General features: G+C 46.4%; 4 non-coding genes and 4 pseudogenes across 4 annotated transcripts; all 8 read right to left on the reverse strand.

Moving 5' to 3' along the window:
- Positions 1-399: 399 nt before the first annotated feature.
- LOC147104024 (5S ribosomal RNA) lies at positions 400-518 on the reverse strand. The gene has a single exon (XR_015072780.1). It is a non-coding gene; the product is annotated as a 5S ribosomal RNA (ribosomal RNA).
- A 2419-nt stretch (positions 519-2937) lies between these two features.
- Positions 2938-3056, reverse strand: LOC147104025 (5S ribosomal RNA). Its single transcript, XR_015072702.1, has one exon. It is a non-coding gene; the product is annotated as a 5S ribosomal RNA (ribosomal RNA).
- A 2422-nt stretch (positions 3057-5478) lies between these two features.
- On the reverse strand, positions 5479-5597 carry LOC147104026 (5S ribosomal RNA; annotated as a pseudogene).
- A 2423-nt stretch (positions 5598-8020) lies between these two features.
- On the reverse strand, positions 8021-8139 carry LOC147104027 (5S ribosomal RNA). Its single transcript, XR_015072809.1, has one exon. It is a non-coding gene; the product is annotated as a 5S ribosomal RNA (ribosomal RNA).
- Positions 8140-10558: 2419 nt separating this feature from the next.
- LOC147104028 (5S ribosomal RNA) lies at positions 10559-10677 on the reverse strand (annotated as a pseudogene).
- A 2411-nt stretch (positions 10678-13088) lies between these two features.
- LOC147104029 (5S ribosomal RNA) lies at positions 13089-13207 on the reverse strand (annotated as a pseudogene).
- Positions 13208-18161: 4954 nt separating this feature from the next.
- On the reverse strand, positions 18162-18280 carry LOC147104030 (5S ribosomal RNA). Its single transcript, XR_015072703.1, has one exon. It is a non-coding gene; the product is annotated as a 5S ribosomal RNA (ribosomal RNA).
- A 4951-nt stretch (positions 18281-23231) lies between these two features.
- LOC147104031 (5S ribosomal RNA) lies at positions 23232-23350 on the reverse strand (annotated as a pseudogene).
- Positions 23351-25159: the final 1809 nt, after the last annotated feature.

Consider the following 25159-nt stretch of genomic DNA (forward strand, 5'->3'; position numbering starts at 1 on the left):
GTAACACTCCTCGCATTAACACACATGCATTTCAACAGCATGCTAGTTGGCTTTGCTTTTTTCCTGAATTTAACTGCTGCTCTTTCTACATTCTTCTTTGTTCTGTTGCTGTTTGTCCCTCCGAGTTTTCTATGCACCTTGTCTCTCCTCTCTGCTGCTGTGTCCTGGTGGCCCTCCGCCAGTGTGTGTATTTTGGCTATCTTATTTTCTTCTTCTGCTTATTTTGGCCCTGTGTCTGGAGCCCCTTGCATTTGTGTAGCAGCAGGAGAATGTGCAGCGAAGAAATGGTCAAAGGAAAGCGAGAGAGAGAGAGAGAGCAGCAAAAAGGATGTTGATTGATTAAGAGCAGTGTGTGCGCGTGTGTGTGCAAAACGTTGAGCAGCCTGTGGCGGCAGCAAAAGCCTACTGCACCTGGTATTCCCAGGCAGTCTCCCATCCAAGTACTAACCAGGCCTGACTCTGCTTAGCTTCCGAGATCAGACGAGATCGGGCGTATTCAGACTAGTATGGCCGTAGGCATATGCTAGCTGGCTTTCTCTTTACTTAAAGCTGTCGCCCATTTTTTTCTCTTCTACGCATTCATACAAGTATTCAACACTCAATTTACATTTACAAATTTTACTCCTCCCGCAACCCCCCACCCCCCCTCCACCTCTTCTTGCTGCTCTGCCTCCCACACAAACAAACTACAAGCCCAACCCTTCATTGCCTTCTATTCAAATATTACATCAAATAAACATGCTCAAACACCAAGTCTTAAGGGCTGTAGCATCTTTCAAACTGGAGAAATACCCAGGCCCGCATCAAATCTATCCCACACTCTTAAGAGAAGTAAGACACCAAATAGCACAGGCTCTCACCATCATTTTACAATCCTCTCTGGCTACAGGTGTGGTGCCCGACCACTGGAGGACTGCTAACGTGCTACCGCTCTTTCAAAAGGGAGAGAGGGATAGACCGCATAATTACAGGACAGTCAGCCTAACCTCGGTGGTGGGAAAATTATTGGAAAAAGTTCTGAGGGACAGGAGAAATCTTCATTTAGAAAGACACGGATTAATCAGGGACAGTCAGCATGGATTTCTTAACGGAAGGTCGTGTCTGACTAACGCAATTCAATTTTTCAAGGAGGTAACAAGGAGGGTCGATGAGGGTAGTGCCTTTGATGTAGTCTATATGGATTTTAGCAAGGCTTTTGATAAGGTCCCGCATGCCAGATTGGTCACGAAAGTAAAAGCCCATGGGATCCAAGGCAAAGTGGCAAGTTGGATCCAAAATTGGCTCAGAGGCAGGAAACAAAGGGTAATGGTCGAAGGGTGTTTTTGTGACCGGAAGGCTGTTTCCAGTGGGGTTCCGCAGGGCTCACAGAATCACAGAAACCCCACAGTGCAGATAGAGGCCATTTCGGCCCATCGAGCCTGCACCGACTCAGTACTGGGCCCTTTGCTTTTTCTGGTATATATCAATGATTTGGATTTGAATGTAGGAAGTATGATTAAGAAGTTTGCAGATGATACAAAAATTGGCCGTGTGGTTAATAATGAAACAGAATGCTGTAGACTGCAGGAAGATATCAATGGACTCGTCTAGTGGGCAGAACAGTGGCAAATGGAATTCAGTTGGAATACACAATAAATGGTAGGACACTGAGAAATGCAGAGGATCAGCGGGACCTTGGCGTGCATGTCCACAGATCCCTGAAGGTAGCAGGACAGGTAGATAAAGTGGTTAAGCAGGCATACGGGATACTTGCCTTTATTAGCCGAGGCGTAGAATATAAGAGCGGGGAGGTTATGCTTCAACTGTATAAAACACTAGTTAGGCCGCAGCTAGAGTGCCGCGTGCAGTTCTGGTCACCACATTACAAGAAGGATGCGATTGCACTAGAGAAGGTGCAGAGGAGATTTCCGAGGATGTTGCCTGGGCTGGGGAATTTTAGTTATGAGGAAAGATTGGATAGGCTGGGGTTGTTTTCTTTGGAACACAGGAGGCTGAGGCGAGACCTAATTGAGGTGTGTAAAATTATGAGGGGCCGAGATAGAGTGGATAGGAAGGACCTATTTCCCTTAGCAGAAGGGTCAATAATAGATTTCAAGTAATTGGTAGGAGGTTTACAGGGAATTTGAGGAGACATTTTTTCACCCAGTGAATGGTGGGGGTCTGGAATGCACTGCCTGAAAGGGTGGTAGAGGCAGAAACCCTCATCACGTTTAAAAAGTACTTGGATATGCACTTGAACTGCCGTAACCTACAAGGCTACGGACCAAGTGCTGTAAAGTGGGATTTGGGTGGATTGCTCTTTGTCGGCTGGCACGGACAAGATGGGCCGAATGGCCTCCTTCTGTGCTGTAAATTTCTATGATTCTGCCTGATCATGTGACATCTGCCCACACGACTTCTACAAATGTTATTACATTGTAGCCAGGATTGTTTAGTTTCCAATTCCGCCCATTTTGAAGCCAGGTCTCCGTTATGGCTACTATTGCATAACCCCATGTGGCAACTTGCGCCTGCAACTCGTCAATCTTATTTGTAACACTCCTCGCATTAACACACATGCATTTCAACAGCATGCTAGTTGGCTTTGCTTTTTTCCTGAATTTAACTGCTGCTCTTTCTACATTCTTCTTTGTTCTGTTGCTGTTTGTCCCTCCGAGTTTTCTATGCACCTTGTCTCTCCTCTCTGCTGCTGTGTCCTGGTGGCCCTCCGCCAGTGTGTGTATTTTGGCTATCTTATTTTCTTCTTCTGCTTATTTCGGCCCTGTGTCTGGAGCCCCTTGCATTTGTGTAGCAGCAGGAGAATGTGCAGCGAAGAAATGGTCAAAGGAAAGCGAGAGAGAGAGAGAGAGAGAGAGCAGCAAAAAGGATGTTGATTGATTAAGAGCAGTGTGTGCGCGTGTGTGTGCAAAACGTTGAGCAGCCTGTGGCGGCAGCAAAAGCCTACTGCACCTGGTATTCCCAGGCAGTCTCCCATCCAAGTACTAACCAGGCCTGACTCTGCTTAGCTTCCGAGATCAGACGAGATCGGGCGCATTCAGACTAGTATGGCCGTAGGCATATGCTAGCTGGCTTTCTCTTTACTTAAAGCTGTCGCCCATTTTTTTCTCTTCTACGCATTCATACAAGTATTCAACACTCAATTTACATTTACAAATTTTACTCCTCCCGCAACCCCCCACCCCCCCTCCACCTCTTCTTGCTGCTCTGCCTCCCACACAAACAAACTACAAGCCCAACCCTTCATTGCCTTCTATTCAAATATTACATCAAATAAACATGCTCAAACACCAAGTCTTAAGGGCTGTAGCATCTTTCAAACTGGACAAATACCCAGGCCCGCATCAAATCTATCCCACACTCTTAAGAGAAGTAAGACACCAAATAGCACAGGCTCTCACCATCATTTTACAATCCTCTCTGGCTACAGGTGTGGTGCCCGACCACTGGAGGACTGCTAACGTGCTACCGTTCTTTCAAAAGGGAGAGAGGGATAGACCGCATAATTACAGGACAGTCAGCCTAACCTCGGTGGTGGGAAAATTATTGGAAAAAGTTCTGAGGGACAGGAGAAATCTTCATTTAGAAAGACACGGATTAATCAGGGACAGTCAGCATGGATTTCTTAACGGAAGGTCGTGTCTGACTAACGCAATTCAATTTTTCAAGGAGGTAACAAGGAGGGTCGATGAGGGTAGTGCCTTTGATGTAGTCTATATGGATTTTAGCAAGGCTTTTGATAAGGTCCCGCATGCCAGATTGGTCACGAAAGTAAAAGCCCATGGGATCCAAGGCAAAGTGGCAAGTTGGATCCAAAATTGGCTCAGAGGCAGGAAACAAAGGGTAATGGTCGAAGGGTGTTTTTGTGACCGGAAGGCTGTTTCCAGTGGGGTTCCGCAGGGCTCACAGAATCACAGAAACCCCACAGTGCAGATAGAGGCCATTTCGGCCCATCGAGCCTGCACCGACTCAGTACTGGGCCCTTTGCTTTTTCTGGTATATATCAATGATTTGGATTTGAATGTAGGAAGTATGATTAAGAAGTTTGCAGATGATACAAAAATTGGCCGTGTGGTTAATAATGAAACAGAATGCTGTAGACTGCAGGAAGATATCAATGGACTCGTCTAGTGGGCAGAACAGTGGCAAATGGAATTCAGTTGGAATACACAATAAATGGTAGGACACTGAGAAATGCAGAGGATCAGCGGGACCTTGGCGTGCATGTCCACAGATCCCTGAAGGTAGCAGGACAGGTAGATAAAGTGGTTAAGCAGGCATACGGGATACTTGCCTTTATTAGCCGAGGCGTAGAATATAAGAGCGGGGAGGTTATGCTTCAACTGTATAAAACACTAGTTAGGCCGCAGCTAGAGTGCCGCGTGCAGTTCTGGTCACCACATTACAAGAAGGATGCGATTGCACTAGAGAAGGTGCAGAGGAGATTTCCGAGGATGTTGCCTGGGCTGGGGAATTTTAGTTATGAGGAAAGATTGGATAGGCTGGGGTTGTTTTCTTTGGAACACAGGAGGCTGAGGCGAGACCTAATTGAGGTGTGTAAAATTATGAGGGGCCGAGATAGAGTGGATAGGAAGGACCTATTTCCCTTAGCAGAAGGGTCAATAATAGATTTCAAGTAATTGGTAGGAGGTTTACAGGGAATTTGAGGAGACATTTTTTCACCCAGTGAATGGTGGGGGTCTGGAATGCACTGCCTGAAAGGGTGGTAGAGGCAGAAACCCTCATCACGTTTAAAAAGTACTTGGATATGCACTTGAACTGCCGTAACCTACAAGGCTACGGACCAAGTGCTGTAAAGTGGGATTTGGGTGGATTGCTCTTTGTCGGCTGGCACGGACAAGATGGGCCGAATGGCCTCCTTCTGTGCTGTAAATTTCTATGATTCTGCCTGATCATGTGACATCTGCCCACACGACTTCTACAAATGTTATTACATTGTAGCCAGGATTGTTTAGTTTCCAATTCCGCCCATTTTGAAGCCAGGTCTCCGTTATGGCTACTATTGCATAACCCCATGTGGCAACTTGCGCCTGCAACTCGTCAATCTTATTTGTAACACTCCTCGCATTAACACACATGCATTTCAACAGCATGCTAGTTGGCTTTGCTTTTTTCCTGAATTTAACTGCTGCTCTTTCGACATTCTTCTTTGTTCTGTTGCTGTTTGTCCCTCCGAGTTTTCTATGCACCTTGTCTCTCCTCTCTGCTGCTGTGTCCTGGTGGCCCTCCGCCAGTGTGTGTATTTTGGCTATCTTATTTTCTTCTTCTGCTTATTTCGGCCCTGTGTCTGGAGCCCCTTGCATTTGTGTAGCAGCAGGAGAATGTGCAGCGAAGAAATGGTCAAAGGAAAGCGAGAGAGAGAGAGAGAGAGAGAGAGCAGCAAAAAGGATGTTGATTGATTAAGAGCAGTGTGTGCGCGTAGTGTGAGCAAAACGTTGAGCAGCCTGTGGCGGCAGCAAAAGTCTACTGCACCTGGTATTCCCAGGCAGTCTCCCATCCAAGTACTAACCAGGCCTGACTCTGCTTAGTTTCCGAGATCAGACGAGATCGGGCGCATTCAGACTAGTATGGCCGTAGGCATATGCTAGCTGGCTTTCTCTTTACTTAAAGCTGTCGCCCATTTTTTTCTCTTCTACGCATTCACACAAGTATTCAACACTCAATTTACATTTACAAATTTTACTCCTCCCGCAACCCCCCACCCCCCCTCCACCTCTTCTTGCTGCTCTGCCTCCCACACAAACAAACTACAAGCCCAACCCTTCATTGCCTTCTATTCAAATATTACATCAAATAAACATGCTCAAACACCAAGTCTTAAGGGCTGTAGCATCTTTCAAACTGGACAAATACCCAGGCCCGCATCAAATCTATCCCACACTCTTAAGAGAAGTAAGACACCAAATAGCACAGGCTCTCACCATCATTTTACAATCCTCTCTGGCTACAGGTGTGGTGCCCGACCACTGGAGGACTGCTAACGTGCTACCGTTCTTTCAAAAGGGAGAGAGGGATAGACCGCATAATTACAGGCCAGTCAGCCTAACCTCGGTGGTGGGAAAATTATTGGAAAAAGTTCTGAGGGACAGGAGAAATCTTCATTTAGAAAGACACGGATTAATCAGGGACAGTCAGCATGGATTTCTTAACGGAAGGTCGTGTCTGACTAACGCAATTCAATTTTTCGAGGAGGTAACAAGGAGGGTCGATGAGGGTAGTGCCTTTGATGTAGTCTATATGGATTTTAGCAAGGCTTTTGATAAGGTCCCGCATGCCAGATTGGTCACGAAAGTAAAAGCCCATGGGATCCAAGGCAAAGTGGCAAGTTGGATCCAAAATTGGCTCAGAGGCAGGAAACAAAGGGTAATGGTCGAAGGGTGTTTTTGTGACCGGAAGGCTGTTTCCAGTGGGGTTCCGCAGGGCTCACAGAATCACAGAAACCCCACAGTGCAGATAGAGGCCATTTCGGCCCATCGAGCCTGCACCGACTCAGTACTGGGCCCTTTGCTTTTTCTGGTATATATCAATGATTTGGATTTGAATGTAGGAAGTATGATTAAGAAGTTTGCAGATGATACAAAAATTGGCCGTGTGGTTAATAATGAAACAGAATGCTGTAGACTGCAGGAAGATATCAATGGACTCGTCTAGTGGGCAGAACAGTGGCAAATGGAATTCAGTTGGAATACACAATAAATGGTAGGACACTGAGAAATGCAGAGGATCAGCGGGACCTTGGAGTGCATGTCCACAGATCCCTGAAGGTAGCAGGACAGGTAGATAAAGTGGTTAAGCAGGCATACGGGATACTTGCCTTTATTAGCCGAGGCGTAGAATATAAGAGCGGGGAGGTTATGCTTCAACTGTATAAAACACTAGTTAGGCCGCAGCTAGAGTGCCGCGTGCAGTTCTGGTCACCACATTACAAGAAGGATGCGATTGCACTAGAGAAGGTGCAGAGGAGATTTCCGAGGATGTTGCCTGGGCTGGGGAATTTTAGTTATGAGGAAAGATTGGATAGGCTGGGGTTGTTTTCTTTGGAACACAGGAGGCTGAGGCGAGACCTAATTGAGGTGTGTAAAATTATGAGGGGCCGAGATAGAGTGGATAGGAAGGACCTATTTCCCTTAGCAGAAGGGTCAATAATAGATTTCAAGTAATTGGTAGGAGGTTTACAGGGAATTTGAGGAGACATTTTTTCACCCAGTGAATGGTGGGGGTCTGGAATGCACTGCCTGAAAGGGTGGTAGAGGCAGAAACCCTCATCACGTTTAAAAAGTACTTGGATATGCACTTGAACTGCCGTAACCTACAAGGCTACGGACCAAGTGCTGTAAAGTGGGATTTGGGTGGATTGCTCTTTGTCGGCTGGCACGGACAAGATGGGCCGAATGGCCTCCTTCTGTGCTGTAAATTTCTATGATTCTGCCTGATCATGTGATATCTGCCCACACGACTTCTACAAATGTTATTACATTGTAGCCAGGATTGTTTAGTTTCCAATTCCGCCCATTTTGAAGCCAGGTCTCCGTTATGGCTACTATTGCATAACCCCATGTGGCAACTTGCGCCTGCAACTCGTCAATCTTATTTGTAACGCTCCTCGCATTAACACACATGCATTTCAACAGCATGCTAGTTGGCTTTGCTTTTTTCCTGAATTTAACTGCTGCTCTTTCGACATTCTTCTTTGTTCTGTTGCTGTTTGTCCCTCCGAGTTTTCTATGCACCTTGTCTCTCCTCTCTGCTGCTGTGTCCTGGTGGCCCTCCGCCAGTGTGTGTATTTTGGCTATCTTATTTTCTTCTTCTGCTTATTTCGGCCCTGTGTCTGGAGCCCCTTGCATTTGTGTAGCAGCAGGAGAATGTGCAGCGAAGAAATGGTCAAAGGAAAGCGAGAGAGAGAGAGAGAGAGAGAGAGAGCAGCAAAAAGGATGTTGATTGATTAAGAGCAGTGTGTGCGCGTGTGTGTGCAAAACGTTGAGCAGCCTGTGGCGGCAGCAAAAGCCTACTGCACCCGGTATTCCCAGGCAGTCTCCCATCCAAGTACTAACCAGGCCTGACTCTGCTTAGCTTCCGAGATCAGACGAGATCGGGCGCATTCAGACTAGTATGGCCGTAGGCATATGCTAGCTGGCTTTCTCTTTACTTAAAGCTGTCGCCCATTTTTTTCTCTTCTACGCATTCATACAAGTATTCAACACTCAATTTACATTTACAAATTTTACTCCTCCCGCAACCCCCCACCCCCCCTCCACCTCTTCTTGCTGCTCTGCCTCCCACACAAACAAACTACAAGCCCAACCCTTCATTGCCTTCTATTCAAATATTACATCAAATAAACATGCTCAAACACCAAGTCTTAAGGGCTGTAGCATCTTTCAAACTGGACAAATACCCAGGCCCGCATCAAATCTATCCCACACTCTTAAGAGAAGTAAGACACCAAATAGCACAGGCTCTCACCATCATTTTACAATCCTCTCTGGCTACAGGTGTGGTGCCCGACCACTGGAGGACTGCTAACGTGCTACCGTTCTTTCAAAAGGGAGAGAGGGATAGACCGCATAATTACAGGACAGTCAGCCTAACCTCGGTGGTGGGAAAATTATTGGAAAAAGTTCTGAGGGACAGGAGAAATCTTCATTTAGAAAGACACGGATTAATCAGGGACAGTCAGCATGGATTTCTTAACGGAAGGTCGTGTCTGACTAACGCAATTCAATTTTTCGAGGAGGTAACAAGGAGGGTCGATGAGGGTAGTGCCTTTGATGTAGTCTATATGGATTTTAGCAAGGCTTTTGATAAGGTCCCGCATGCCAGATTGGTCACGAAAGTAAAAGCCCATGGGATCCAAGGCAAAGTGGCAAGTTGGATCCAAAATTGGCTCAGAGGCAGGAAACAAAGGGTAATGGTCGAAGGGTGTTTTTGTGACCGGAAGGCTGTTTCCAGTGGGGTTCCGCAGGGCTCACAGAATCACAGAAACCCCACAGTGCAGATAGAGGCCATTTCGGCCCATCGAGCCTGCACCGACTCAGTACTGGGCCCTTTGCTTTTTCTGGTATATATCAATGATTTGGATTTGAATGTAGGAAGTATGATTAAGAAGTTTGCAGATGATACAAAAATTGGCCGTGTGGTTAATAATGAAACAGAATGCTGTAGACTGCAGGAAGATATCAATGGACTCGTCTAGTGGGCAGAACAGTGGCAAATGGAATTCAGTTGGAATACACAATAAATGGTAGGACACTGAGAAATGCAGAGGATCAGCGGGACCTTGGAGTGCATGTCCACAGATCCCTGAAGGTAGCAGGACAGGTAGATAAAGTGGTTAAGCAGGCATACGGGATACTTGCCTTTATTAGCCGAGGCGTAGAATATAAGAGCGGGGAGGTTATGCTTCAACTGTATAAAACACTAGTTAGGCCGCAGCTAGAGTGCCGCGTGCAGTTCTGGTCACCACATTACAAGAAGGATGCGATTGCACTAGAGAAGGTGCAGAGGAGATTTCCGAGGATGTTGCCTGGGCTGGGGAATTTTAGTTATGAGGAAAGATTGGATAGGCTGGGGTTGTTTTCTTTGGAACACAGGAGGCTGAGGCGAGACCTAATTGAGGTGTGTAAAATTATGAGGGGCCGAGATAGAGTGGATAGGAAGGACCTATTTCCCTTAGCAGAAGGGTCAATAATAGATTTCAAGTAATTGGTAGGAGGTTTACAGGGAATTTGAGGAGACATTTTTTCACCCAGTGAATGGTGGGGGTCTGGAATGCACTGCCTGAAAGGGTGGTAGAGGCAGAAACCCTCATCACGTTTAAAAAGTACTTGGATATGCACTTGAACTGCCGTAACCTACAAGGCTACGGACCAAGTGCTGTAAAGTGGGATTTGGGTGGATTGCTCTTTGTCGGCTGGCACGGACAAGATGGGCCGAATGGCCTCCTTCTGTGCTGTAAATTTCTATGATTCTGCCTGATCATGTGACATCTGCCCACACGACTTCTACAAATGTTATTACATTGTAGCCAGGATTGTTTAGTTTCCAATTCCGCCCATTTTGAAGCCAGGTCTCCGTTATGGCTACTATTGCATAACCCCATGTGGCAACTTGCGCCTGCAACTCGTCAATCTTATTTGTAACGCTCCTCGCATTAACACACATGCATTTCAACAGCATGCTAGTTGGCTTTGCTTTTTTCCTGAATTTAACTGCTGCTCTTTCTACATTCTTCTTTGTTCTGTTGCTGTTTGTCCCTCCGAGTTTTCTATGCACCTTGTCTCTCCTCTCTGCTGCTGTGTCCTGGTGGCCCTCCGCCAGTGTGTGTATTTTGGCTATCTTATTTTCTTCTTCTGCTTATTTCGGCCCTGTGTCTGGAGCCCCTTGCATTTGTGTAGCAGCAGGAGAATGTGCAGCGAAGAAATGGTCAAAGGAAAGCGAGAGAGAGAGAGAGAGAGAGAGCAGCAAAAAGGATGTTGATTGATTAAGAGCAGTGTGTGCGCGTGTGTGTGCAAAACGTTGAGCAGCCTGTGGCGGCAGCAAAAGCCTACTGCACCCGGTATTCCCAGGCAGTCTCCCATCCAAGTACTAACCAGGCCTGACTCTGCTTAGTTTCCGAGATCAGACGAGATCGGGCGCATTCAGACTAGTATGGCCGTAGGCATATGCTAGCTGGCTTTCTCTTTACTTAAAGCTGTCGCCCATTTTTTTCTCTTCTACGCATTCATACAAGTATTCAACACTCAATTTACATTTACAAATTTTACTCCTCCCGCAACCCCCCACCCCCCCTCCACCTCTTCTTGCTGCTCTGCCTCCCACACAAACAAACTACAAGCCCAACCCTTCATTGCCTTCTATTCAAATATTACATCAAATAAACATGCTCAAACACCAAGTCTTAAGGGCTGTAGCATCTTTCAAACTGGACAAATACCCAGGCCCGCATCAAATCTATCCCACACTCTTAAGAGAAGTAAGACACCAAATAGCACAGGCTCTCACCATCATTTTACAATCCTCTCTGGCTACAGGTGTGGTGCCCGACCACTGGAGGACTGCTAACGTGCTACCGTTCTTTCAAAAGGGAGAGAGGGATAGACCGCATAATTACAGGCCAGTCAGCCTAACCTCGGTGGTGGGAAAATTATTGGAAAAAGTTCTGAGGGACAGGAGAAATCTTCATTTAGAAAGACACGGATTAATCAGGGACAGTCAGCATGGATTTCTTAACGGAAGGTCGTGTCTGACTAACGCAATTCAATTTTTCGAGGAGGTAACAAGGAGGGTCGATGAGGGTAGTGCCTTTGATGTAGTCTATATGGATTTTAGCAAGGCTTTTGATAAGGTCCCGCATGCCAGATTGGTCACGAAAGTAAAAGCCCATGGGATCCAAGGCAAAGTGGCAAGTTGGATCCAAAATTGGCTCAGAGGCAGGAAACAAAGGGTAATGGTCGAAGGGTGTTTTTGTGACCGGAAGGCTGTTTCCAGTGGGGTTCCGCAGGGCTCACAGAATCACAGAAACCCCACAGTGCAGATAGAGGCCATTTCGGCCCATCGAGCCTGCACCGACTCAGTACTGGGCCCTTTGCTTTTTCTGGTATATATCAATGATTTGGATTTGAATGTAGGAAGTATGATTAAGAAGTTTGCAGATGATACAAAAATTGGCCGTGTGGTTAATAATGAAACAGAATGCTGTAGACTGCAGGAAGATATCAATGGACTCGTCTAGTGGGCAGAACAGTGGCAAATGGAATTCAGTTGGAATACACAATAAATGGTAGGACACTGAGAAATGCAGAGGATCAGCGGGACCTTGGAGTGCATGTCCACAGATCCCTGAAGGTAGCAGGACAGGTAGATAAAGTGGTTAAGCAGGCATACGGGATACTTGCCTTTATTAGCCGAGGCGTAGAATATAAGAGCGGGGAGGTTATGCTTCAACTGTATAAAACACTAGTTAGGCCGCAGCTAGAGTGCCGCGTGCAGTTCTGGTCACCACATTACAAGAAGGATGCGATTGCACTAGAGAAGGTGCAGAGGAGATTTCCGAGGATGTTGCCTGGGCTGGGGAATTTTAGTTATGAGGAAAGATTGGATAGGCTGGGGTTGTTTTCTTTGGAACACAGGAGGCTGAGGCGAGACCTAATTGAGGTGTGTAAAATTATGAGGGGCCGAGATAGAGTGGATAGGAAGGACCTATTTCCCTTAGCAGAAGGGTCAATAATAGATTTCAAGTAATTGGTAGGAGGTTTACAGGGAATTTGAGGAGACATTTTTTCACCCAGTGAATGGTGGGGGTCTGGAATGCACTGCCTGAAAGGGTGGTAGAGGCAGAAACCCTCATCACGTTTAAAAAGTACTTGGATATGCACTTGAACTGCCGTAACCTACAAGGCTACGGACCAAGTGCTGTAAAGTGGGATTTGGGTGGATTGCTCTTTGTCGGCTGGCACGGACAAGATGGGCCGAATGGCCTCCTTCTGTGCTGTAAATTTCTATGATTCTGCCTGATCATGTGACATCTGCCCACACGACTTCTACAAATGTTATTACATTGTAGCCAGGATTGTTTAGTTTCCAATTCCGCCCATTTTGAAGCCAGGTCTCCGTTATGGCTACTATTGCATAACCCCATGTGGCAACTTGCGCCTGCAACTCGTCAATCTTATTTGTAACGCTCCTCGCATTAACACACATGCATTTCAACAGCATGCTAGTTGGCTTTGCTTTTTTCCTGAATTTAACTGCTGCTCTTTCTACATTCTTCTTTGTTCTGTTGCTGTTTGTCCCTCCGAGTTTTCTATGCACCTTGTCTCTCCTCTCTGCTGCTGTGTCCTGGTGGCCCTCCGCCAGTGTGTGTATTTTGGCTATCTTATTTTCTTCTTCTGCTTATTTCAGCCCTGTGTCTGGAGCCCCTTGCATTTGTGTAGCAGCAGGAGAATGTGCAGCGAAGAAATGGTCAAAGGAAAGCGAGAGAGAGAGAGAGAGAGAGAGAGCAGCAAAAAGGATGTTGATTGATTAAGAGCAGTGTGTGCGCAAAACGTTGAGCAGCCTGTGGCGGCAGCAAAAGCCTACTGCACCTGGTGTTCCCAGGCAGTCTCCCATCCAAGTACTAACCAGGCCTGACTCTGCTTAGTTTCCGAGATCAGACGAGATTGGGCGTATTCAGACTAGTATGGCCGTAGGCATATGCTAGCTGGCTTTCTCTTTACTTAAAGCTGTCGCCCATTTTTTTCTCTTCTACGCATTCATACAAGTATTCAACACTCAATTTACATTTACAAATTTTACTCCTCCCGCAACCCCCCACCCCCCCTCCACCTCTTCTTGCTGCTCTGCCTCCCACACAAACAAACTACAAGCCCAACCCTTCATTGCCTTCTATTCAAATATTACATCAAATAAACATGCTCAAACACCAAGTCTTAAGGGCTGTAGCATCTTTCAAACTGGACAAATACCCAGGCCCGCATCAAATCTATCCCACACTCTTAAGAGAAGTAAGACACCAAATAGCACAGGCTCTCACCATCATTTTACAATCCTCTCTGGCTACAGGTGTGGTGCCCGACCACTGGAGGACTGCTAACGTGCTACCGTTCTTTCAAAAGGGAGAGAGGGATAGACCGCATAATTACAGGCCAGTCAGCCTAACCTCGGTGGTGGGAAAATTATTGGAAAAAGTTCTGAGGGACAGGAGAAATCTTCATTTAGAAAGACACGGATTAATCAGGGACAGTCAGCATGGATTTCTTAACGGAAGGTCGTGTCTGACTAACGCAATTCAATTTTTCGAGGAGGTAACAAGGAGGGTCGATGAGGGTAGTGCCTTTGATGTAGTCTATATGGATTTTAGCAAGGCTTTTGATAAGGTCCCGCATGCCAGATTGGTCACGAAAGTAAAAGCCCATGGGATCCAAGGCAAAGTGGCAAGTTGGATCCAAAATTGGCTCAGAGGCAGGAAACAAAGGGTAATGGTCGAAGGGTGTTTTTGTGACCGGAAGGCTGTTTCCAGTGGGGTTCCGCAGGGCTCACAGAATCACAGAAACCCCACAGTGCAGATAGAGGCCATTTCGGCCCATCGAGCCTGCACCGACTCAGTACTGGGCCCTTTGCTTTTTCTGGTATATATCAATGATTTGGATTTGAATGTAGGAAGTATGATTAAGAAGTTTGCAGATGATACAAAAATTGGCCGTGTGGTTAATAATGAAACAGAATGCTGTAGACTGCAGGAAGATATCAATGGACTCGTCTAGTGGGCAGAACAGTGGCAAATGGAATTCAGTTGGAATACACAATAAATGGTAGGACACTGAGAAATGCAGAGGATCAGCGGGACCTTGGAGTGCATGTCCACAGATCCCTGAAGGTAGCAGGACAGGTAGATAAAGTGGTTAAGCAGGCATACGGGATACTTGCCTTTATTAGCCGAGGCGTAGAATATAAGAGCGGGGAGGTTATGCTTCAACTGTATAAAACACTAGTTAGGCCGCAGCTAGAGTGCCGCGTGCAGTTCTGGTCACCACATTACAAGAAGGATGCGATTGCACTAGAGAAGGTGCAGAGGAGATTTCCGAGGATGTTGCCTGGGCTGGGGAATTTTAGTTATGAGGAAAGATTGGATAGGCTGGGGTTGTTTTCTTTGGAACACAGGAGGCTGAGGCGAGACCTAATTGAGGTGTGTAAAATTATGAGGGGCCGAGATAGAGTGGATAGGAAGGACCTATTTCCCTTAGCAGAAGGGTCAATAATAGATTTCAAGTAATTGGTAGGAGGTTTACAGGGAATTTGAGGAGACATTTTTTCACCCAGTGAATGGTGGGGGTCTGGAATGCACTGCCTGAAAGGGTGGTAGAGGCAGAAACCCTCATCACGTTTAAAAAGTACTTGGATATGCACTTGAACTGCCGTAACCTACAAGGCTACGGACCAAGTGCTGTAAAGTGGGATTTGGGTGGATTGCTCTTTGTCGGCTGGCACGGACAAGATGGGCCGAATGGCCTCCTTCTGTGCTGTAAATTTCTATGATTCTGCCTGATCATGTGACATCTGCCCACACGACTTCTACAAATGTTATTACATTGTAGCCAGGATTGTTTAGTTTCCAATTCCGCCCATTTTGAAGCCAGGTCTCCGTTATGGCTACTATTGCATAACCCCATGTGGCAACTTGCGCCTGCAACTCGTCAATCTTATTTGTAACGCTCCTCGCATTAACACACATGCATTTCAACAGCATGCTAGTTGGCTTTGCTTTTTTCCTGAATTTAACTGCTGCTCTTTCTACATTCTTCTTTGTTCTGTTGCTGTTTGTCCCTCCGAGTTTTCTATGCACCTTGTCTCTCCTCTCTGCTGCTGTGTCCTGGTGGCCCTCCGCCAGTGTGTGTATTTTGGCTATCTTATTTTCTTCTTCTGCTTATTTCGGCCCTGTGTCTGGAGCCCCTTGCATTTGTGTAGCAGCAGGAGAATGTGCAGCGAAGAAATGGTCAAAGGAAAGCGAGAGAGAGAGACAGAGAGAGAGAGAGAGAGCAGCAAAAAGGATGTTGATTGATTAAGAGCAGTGTGTGCGCGTGTGTGTGCAAAACGTTGAGCAGCCTGTGGCGGCAGCAAAAGCCTACTGCACCTGGTATTCCCAGGCAGTCTCCCATCCAAGTACTAACCAGGCCTGACTCTGCTTAGTTTCCGAGATCAGACGTATTCAAACTAGTATGGCCATAGGCATATACTAGCTGGCTTTCTCTTTACTTAAAGCTGTCGCCCATTTTTTTCTCTTCTACGCATTCATACAAGTATTCAACACTCAATTTACATTTACAAATTTTACTCCTCCCGCAACCCCCCACCCCCCCCTCCACCTCTTCTTGCTGCTCTGCCTCCCACACAAACAAACTACAAGCCCAACCCTTCATTGCCTTCTATTCAAATATTACATCAAATAAACATGCTCAAACACCAAGTCTTAAGGGCTGTAGCATCTTTCAAACTGGACAAATACCCAGGCCCGCATCAAATCTATCCCACACTCTTAAGAGAAGTAAGACACCAAATAGCACAGGCTCTCACCATCATTTTACAATCCTCTCTGGCTACAGGTGTGGTGCCCGACCACTGGAGGACTGCTAACGTGCTACCGTTCTTTCAAAAGGGAGAGAGGGATAGACCGCATAATTACAGGACAGTCAGCCTAACCTCGGTGGTGGGAAAATTATTGGAAAAAGTTCTGAGGGACAGGAGAAATCTTCATTTAGAAAGACACGGATTAATCAGGGACAGTCAGCATGGATTTCTTAACGGAAGGTCGTGTCTGACTAACGCAATTCAATTTTTCAAGGAGGTAACAAGGAGGGTCGATGAGGGTAGTGCCTTTGATGTAGTCTATATGGATTTTAGCAAGGCTTTTGATAAGGTCCCGCATGCCAGATTGGTCACGAAAGTAAAAGCCCATGGGATCCAAGGCAAAGTGGCAAGTTGGATCCAAAATTGGCTCAGAGGCAGGAAACAAAGGGTAATGGTCGAAGGGTGTTTTTGTGACCGGAAGGCTGTTTCCAGTGGGGTTCCGCAGGGCTCACAGAATCACAGAAACCCCACAGTGCAGATAGAGGCCATTTCGGCCCATCGAGCCTGCACCGACTCAGTACTGGGCCCTTTGCTTTTTCTGGTATATATCAATGATTTGGATTTGAATGTAGGAAGTATGATTAAGAAGTTTGCAGATGATACAAAAATTGGCCGTGTGGTTAATAATGAAACAGAATGCTGTAGACTGCAGGAAGATATCAATGGACTCGTCTAGTGGGCAGAACAGTGGCAAATGGAATTCAGTTGGAATACACAATAAATGGTAGGACACTGAGAAATGCAGAGGATCAGCGGGACCTTGGCGTGCATGTCCACAGATCCCTGAAGGTAGCAGGACAGGTAGATAAAGTGGTTAAGCAGGCATACGGGATACTTGCCTTTATTAGCCGAGGCGTAGAATATAAGAGCGGGGAGGTTATGCTTCAACTGTATAAAACACTAGTTAGGCCGCAGCTAGAGTGCCGCGTGCAGTTCTGGTCACCACATTACAAGAAGGATGCGATTGCACTAGAGAAGGTGCAGAGGAGATTTCCGAGGATGTTGCCTGGGCTGGGGAATTTTAGTTATGAGGAAAGATTGGATAGGCTGGGGTTGTTTTCTTTGGAACACAGGAGGCTGAGGCGAGACCTAATTGAGGTGTGTAAAATTATGAGGGGCCGAGATAGAGTGGATAGGAAGGACCTATTTCCCTTAGCAGAAGGGTCAATAATAGATTTCAAGTAATTGGTAGGAGGTTTACAGGGAATTTGAGGAGACATTTTTTCACCCAGTGAATGGTGGGGGTCTGGAATGCACTGCCTGAAAGGGTGGTAGAGGCAGAAACCCTCATCACGTTTAAAAAGTACTTGGATATGCACTTGAACTGCCGTAACCTACAAGGCTACGGACCAAGTGCTGTAAAGTGGGATTTGGGTGGATTGCTCTTTGTCGGCTGGCACGGACAAGATGGGCCGAATGGCCTCCTTCTGTGCTGTAAATTTCTATGATTCTGCCTGATCATGTGACATCTGCCCACACGACTTCTACAAATGTTATTACATTGTAGCCAGGATTGTTTAGTTTCCAATTCCGCCCATTTTGAAGCCAGGTCTCCGTTATGGCTACTATTGCATAACCCCATGTGGCAACTTGCGCCTGCAACTCGTCAATCTTATTTGTAACACTCCTCGCATTAACACACATGCATTTCAACAGCATGCTAGTTGGCTTTGCTTTTTTCCTGAATTTAACTGCTGCTCTTTCTACATTCTTCTTTGTTCTGTTGCTGTTTGTCCCTCCGAGTTTTCTATGCACCTTGTCTCTCCTCTCTGCTGCTGTGTCCTGGTGGCCCTCCGCCAGTGTGTGTATTTTGGCTATCTTATTTTCTTCTTCTGCTTATTTCGGCCCTGTGTCTGGAGCCCCTTGCATTTGTGTAGCAGCAGGAGAATGTGCAGCGAAGAAATGGTCAAAGGAAAGCGAGAGAGAGAGAGAGAGAGAGCAGCAAAAAGGATGTTGATTGATTAAGAGCAGTGTGTGCGCGTGTGTGTGCAAAACGTTGAGCAGCCTGTGGCGGCAGCAAAAGCCTACTGCACCTGGTATTCCCAGGCAGTCTCCCATCCAAGTACTAACCAGGCCTGACTCTGCTTAGCTTCCGAGATCAGACGAGATCGGGCGCATTCAGACTAGTATGGCCGTAGGCATATGCTAGCTGGCTTTCTCTTTACTTAAAGCTGTCGCCCATTTTTTTCTCTTCTACGCATTCATACAAGTATTCAACACTCAATTTACATTTACAAATTTTACTCCTCCCGCAACCCCCCACCCCCCCTCCACCTCTTCTTGCTGCTCTGCCTCCCACACAAACAAACTACAAGCCCAACCCTTCATTGCCTTCTATTCAAATATTACATCAAATAAACATGCTCAAACACCAAGTCTTAAGGGCTGTAGCATCTTTCAAACTGGACAAATACCCAGGCCCGCATCAAATCTATCCCACACTCTTAAGAGAAGTAAGACACCAAATAGCACAGGCTCTCACCATCATTTTACAATCCTCTCTGGCTACAGGTGTGGTGCCCGACCACTGGAGGACTGCTAACGTGCTACCGTTCTTTCAAAAGGGAGAGAGGGATAGACCGCATAATTACAGGCCAGTCAGCCTAACCTCGGTGGTGGGAAAATTATTGGAAAAAGTTCTGAGGGACAGGAGAAATCTTCATTTAGAAAGACACGGATTAATCAGGGACAGTCAGCATGGATTTCTTAACGGAAGGTCGTGTCTGACTAACGCAATTCAATTTTTCGAGGAGGTAACAAGGAGGGTCGATGAGGGTAGTGCCTTTGATGTAGTCTATATGGATTTTAGCAAGGCTTTTGATAAGGTCCCGCATGCCAGATTGGTCACGAAAGTAAAAGCCCATGGGATCCAAGGCAAAGTGGCAAGTTGGATCCAAAATTGGCTCAGAGGCAGGAAACAAAGGGTAATGGTCGAAGGGTGTTTTTGTGACCGGAAGGCTGTTTCCAGTGGGGTTCCGCAGGGCTCACAGAATCACAGAAACCCCACAGTGCAGATAGAGGCCATTTCGGCCCATCGAGCCTGCACCGACTCAGTACTGGGCCCTTTGCTTTTTCTGGTATATATCAATGATTTGGATTTGAATGTAGGAAGTATGATTAAGAAGTTTGCAGATGATACAAAAATTGGCCGTGTGGTTAATAATGAAACAGAATGCTGTAGACTGCAGGAAGATATCAATGGACTCGTCTAGTGGGCAGAACAGTGGCAAATGGAATTCAGTTGGAATACACAATAAATGGTAGGACACTGAGAAATGCAGAGGATCAGCGGGACCTTGGAGTGCATGTCCACAGATCCCTGAAGGTAGCAGGACAGGTAGATAAAGTGGTTAAGCAGGCATACGGGATACTTGCCTTTATTAGCCGAGGCGTAGAATATAAGAGCGGGGAGGTTATGCTTCAACTGTATAAAACACTAGTTAGGCCGCAGCTAGAGTGCCGCGTGCAGTTCTGGTCACCACATTACAAGAAGGATGCGATTGCACGAGAGAAGGTGCAGAGGAGATTTCCGAGGATGTTGCCTGGGCTGGGGAATTTTAGTTATGAGGAAAGATTGGATAGGCTGGGGTTGTTTTCTTTGGAACACAGGAGGCTGAGGCGAGACCTAATTGAGGTGTGTAAAATTATGAGGGGCCGAGATAGAGTGGATAGGAAGGACCTATTTCCCTTAGCAGAAGGGTCAATAATAGATTTCAAGTAATTGGTAGGAGGTTTACAGGGAATTTGAGGAGACATTTTTTCACCCAGTGAATGGTGGGGGTCTGGAATGCACTGCCTGAAAGGGTGGTAGAGGCAGAAACCCTCATCACGTTTAAAAAGTACTTGGATATGCACTTGAACTGCCGTAACCTACAAGGCTACGGACCAAGTGCTGTAAAGTGGGATTTGGGTGGATTGCTCTTTGTCGGCTGGCACGGACAAGATGGGCCGAATGGCCTCCTTCTGTGCTGTAAATTTCTATGATTCTGCCTGATCATGTGACATCTGCCCACACGACTTCTACAAATGTTATTACATTGTAGCCAGGATTGTTTAGTTTCCAATTCCGCCCATTTTGAAGCCAGGTCTCCGTTATAGCTACTATTGCATAACCCCATGTGGCAACTTGCGCCTGCAACTCGTCAATCTTATTTGTAACGCTCCTCGCATTAACACACATGCATTTCAACAGCATGCTAGTTGGCTTTGCTTTTTTCCTGAATTTAACTGCTGCTCTTTCTACATTCTTCTTTGTTCTGTTGCTGTTTGTCCCTCCGAGTTTTCTATGCACCTTGTCTCTCCTCTCTGCTGCTGTGTCCTGGTGGCCCTCCGCCAGTGTGTGTATTTTGGCTATCTTATTTTCTTCTTCTGCTTATTTCGGCCCTGTGTCTGGAGCCCCTTGCATTTGTGTAGCAGCAGGAGAATGTGCAGCGAAGAAATGGTCAAAGGAAAGCGAGAGAGAGAGACAGAGAGAGAGAGAGAGAGCAGCAAAAAGGATGTTGATTGATTAAGAGCAGTGTGTGCGCGTGTGTGTGCAAAACGTTGAGCAGCCTGTGGCGGCAGCAAAAGCCTACTGCACCTGGTATTCCCAGGCAGTCTCCCATCCAAGTACTAACCAGGCCTGACTCTGCTTAGTTTCCAAGATCAGACGTATTCAAACTAGTATGGCCATAGGCATATACTAGCTGGCTTTCTCTTTACTTAAAGCTGTCGCCCATTTTTTTCTCTTCTACGCATTCATACAAGTATTCAACACTCAATTTACATTTACAAATTTTACTCCTCCCGCAACCCCCCACCCCCCCTCCACCTCTTCTTGCTGCTCTGCCTCCCACACAAACAAACTACAAGCCCAACCCTTCATTGCCTTCTATTCAAATATTACATCAAATAAACATGCTCAAACACCAAGTCTTAAGGGCTGTAGCATCTTTCAAACTGGACAAATACCCAGGCCCGCATCAAATCTATCCCACACTCTTAAGAGAAGTAAGACACCAAATAGCACAGGCTCTCACCATCATTTTACAATCCTCTCTGGCTACAGGTGTGGTGCCCGACCACTGGAGGACTGCTAACGTGCTACCGTTCTTTCAAAAGGGAGAGAGGGATAGACCGCATAATTACAGGACAGTCAGCCTAACCTCGGTGGTGGGAAAATTATTGGAAAAAGTTCTGAGGGACAGGAGAAATCTTCATTTAGAAAGACACGGATTAATCAGGGACAGTCAGCATGGATTTCTTAACGGAAGGTCGTGTCTGACTAACGCAATTCAATTTTTCGAGGAGGTAACAAGGAGGGTCGATGAGGGTAGTGCCTTTGATGTAGTCTATATGGATTTTAGCAAGGCTTTTGATAAGGTCCCGCATGCCAGATTGGTCACGAAAGTAAAAGCCCATGGGATCCAAGGCAAAGTGGCAAGTTGGATCCAAAATTGGCTCAGAGGCAGGAAACAAAGGGTAATGGTCGAAGGGTGTTTTTGTGACCGGAAGGCTGTTTCCAGTGGGGTTCCGCAGGGCTCACAGAATCACAGAAACCCCACAGTGCAGATAGAGGCCATTTCGGCCCATCGAGCCTGCACCGACTCAGTACTGGGCCCTTTGCTTTTTCTGGTATATATCAATGATTTGGATTTGAATGTAGGAAGTATGATTAAGAAGTTTGCAGATGATACAAAAATTGGCCGTGTGGTTAATAATGAAACAGAATGCTGTAGACTGCAGGAAGATATCAATGGACTCGTCTAGTGGGCAGAACAGTGGCAAATGGAATTCAGTTGGAATACACAATAAATGGTAGGACACTGAGAAATGCAGAGGATCAGCGGGACCTTGGAGTGCATGTCCACAGATCCCTGAAGGTAGCAGGACAGGTAGATAAAGTGGTTAAGCAGGCATACGGGATACTTGCCTTTATTAGCCGAGGCGTAGAATATAAGAGCGGGGAGGTTATGCTTCAACTGTATAAAACACTAGTTAGGCCGCAGCTAGAGTGCCGCGTGCAGTTCTGGTCACCACATTACAAGAAGGATGCGATTGCACTAGAGAAGGTGCAGAGGAGATTTCCGAGGATGTTGCCTGGGCTGGGGAATTTTAGTTATGAGGAAAGATTGGATAGGCTGGGGTTGTTTTCTTTGGAACACAGGAGGCTGAGGCGAGACCTAATTGAGGTGTGTAAAATTATGAGGGGCCGAGATAGAGTGGATAGGAAGGACCTATTTCCCTTAGCAGAAGGGTCAATAATAGATTTCAAGTAATTGGTAGGAGGTTTACAGGGAATTTGAGGAGACATTTTTTCACCCAGTGAATGGTGGGGGTCTGGAATGCACTGCCTGAAAGGGTGGTAGAGGCAGAAACCCTCATCACGTTTAAAAAGTACTTGGATATGCACTTGAACTGCCGTAACCTACAAGGCTACGGACCAAGTGCTGTAAAGTGGGATTTGGGTGGATTGCTCTTTGTCGGCTGGCACGGACAAGATGGGCCGAATGGCCTCCTTCTGTGCTGTAAATTTCTATGATTCTGCCTGATCATGTGACATCTGCCCACACGACTTCTACAAATGTTATTACATTGTAGCCAGGATTGTTTAGTTTCCAATTCCGCCCATTTTGAAGCCAGGTCTCCGTTATGGCTACTATTGCATAACCCCATGTGGCAACTTGCGCCTGCAACTCGTCAATCTTATTTGTAACACTCCTCGCATTAACACACATGCATTTCAACAGCATGCTAGTTGGCTTTGCTTTTTTCCTGAATTTAACTGCTGCTCTTTCTACATTCTTCTTTGTTCTGTTGCTGTTTGTCCCTCCGAGTTTTCTATGCACCTTGTCTCTCCTCTCTGCTGCTGTGTCCTGGTGGCCCTCCGCCAGTGTGTGTATTTTGGCTATCTTATTTTCTTCTTCTGCTTATTTCGGCCCTGTGTCTGGAGCCCCTTGCATTTGTGTAGCAGCAGGAGAATGTGCAGCGAAGAAATGGTCAAAGGAAAGCGAGAGAGAGAGAGAGAGAGCAGCAAAAAGGATGTTGATTGATTAAGAGCAGTGTGTGCGCGTGTGTGTGCAAAACGTTGAGCAGCCTGTGGCGGCAGCAAAAGCCTACTGCACCTGGTATTCCCAGGCAGTCTCCCATCCAAGTACTAACCAGGCCTGACTCTGCTTAGTTTCCGAGATCAGACGAGATCGGGCGCATTCAGACTAGTATGGCCGTAGGCATATGCTAGCTGGCTTTCTCTTTACTTAAAGCTGTCGCCCATTTTTTTCTCTTCTACGCATTCATACAAGTATTCAACACTCAATTTACATTTACAAATTTTACTCCTCCCGCAACCCCCCACCCCCCCTCCACCTCTTCTTGCTGCTCTGCCTCCCACACAAACAAACTACAAGCCCAACCCTTCATTGCCTTCTATTCAAATATTACATCAAATAAACATGCTCAAACACCAAGTCTTAAGGGCTGTAGCATCTTTCAAACTGGACAAATACCCAGGCCCGCATCAAATCTATCCCACACTCTTAAGAGAAGTAAGACACCAAATAGCACAGGCTCTCACCATCATTTTACAATCCTCTCTGGCTACAGGTGTGGTGCCCGACCACTGGAGGACTGCTAACGTGCTACCGTTCTTTCAAAAGGGAGAGAGGGATAGACCGCATAATTACAGGCCAGTCAGCCTAACCTCGGTGGTGGGAAAATTATTGGAAAAAGTTCTGAGGGACAGGAGAAATCTTCATTTAGAAAGACACGGATTAATCAGGGACAGTCAGCATGGATTTCTTAACGGAAGGTCGTGTCTGACTAACGCAATTCAATTTTTCGAGGAGGTAACAAGGAGGGTCGATGAGGGTAGTGCCTTTGATGTAGTCTATATGGATTTTAGCAAGGCTTTTGATAAGGTCCCGCATGCCAGATTGGTCACGAAAGTAAAAGCCCATGGGATCCAAGGCAAAGTGGCAAGTTGGATCCAAAATTGGCTCAGAGGCAGGAAACAAAGGGTAATGGTCGAAGGGTGTTTTTGTGACCGGAAGGCTGTTTCCAGTGGGGTTCCGCAGGGCTCACAGAATCACAGAAACCCCACAGTGCAGATAGAGGCCATTTCGGCCCATCGAGCCTGCACCGACTCAGTACTGGGCCCTTTGCTTTTTCTGGTATATATCAATGATTTGGATTTGAATGTAGGAAGTATGATTAAGAAGTTTGCAGATGATACAAAAATTGGCCGTGTGGTTAATAATGAAACAGAATGCTGTAGACTGCAGGAAGATATCAATGGACTCGTCTAGTGGGCAGAACAGTGGCAAATGGAATTCAGTTGGAATACACAATAAATGGTAGGACACTGAGAAATGCAGAGGATCAGCGGGACCTTGGAGTGCATGTCCACAGATCCCTGAAGGTAGCAGGACAGGTAGATAAAGTGGTTAAGCAGGCATACGGGATACTTGCCTTTATTAGCCGAGGCGTAGAATATAAGAGCGGGGAGGTTATGCTTCAACTGTATAAAACACTAGTTAGGCCGCAGCTAGAGTGCCGCGTGCAGTTCTGGTCACCACATTACAAGAAGGATGCGATTGCACTAGAGAAGGTGCAGAGGAGATTTCCGAGGATGTTGCCTGGGCTGGGGAATTTTAGTTATGAGGAAAGATTGGATAGGCTGGGGTTGTTTTCTTTGGAACACAGGAGGCTGAGGCGAGACCTAATTGAGGTGTGTAAAATTATGAGGGGCCGAGATAGAGTGGATAGGAAGGACCTATTTCCCTTAGCAGAAGGGTCAATAATAGATTTCAAGTAATTGGTAGGAGGTTTACAGGGAATTTGAGGAGACATTTTTTCACCCAGTGAATGGTGGGGGTCTGGAATGCACTGCCTGAAAGGGTGGTAGAGGCAGAAACCCTCATCACGTTTAAAAAGTACTTGGATATGCACTTGAACTGCCGTAACCTACAAGGCTACGGACCAAGTGCTGTAAAGTGGGATTTGGGTGGATTGCTCTTTGTCGGCTGGCACGGACAAGATGGGC

The sequence above is a fragment of the Somniosus microcephalus genome, chromosome 19 (assembly GCF_052327205.1).
Source record: "Somniosus microcephalus isolate GS21.2 chromosome 19, FLI_Smic_1.0, whole genome shotgun sequence".
NCBI classification, from domain to species: domain Eukaryota; kingdom Metazoa; phylum Chordata; class Chondrichthyes; order Squaliformes; family Somniosidae; genus Somniosus; species Somniosus microcephalus.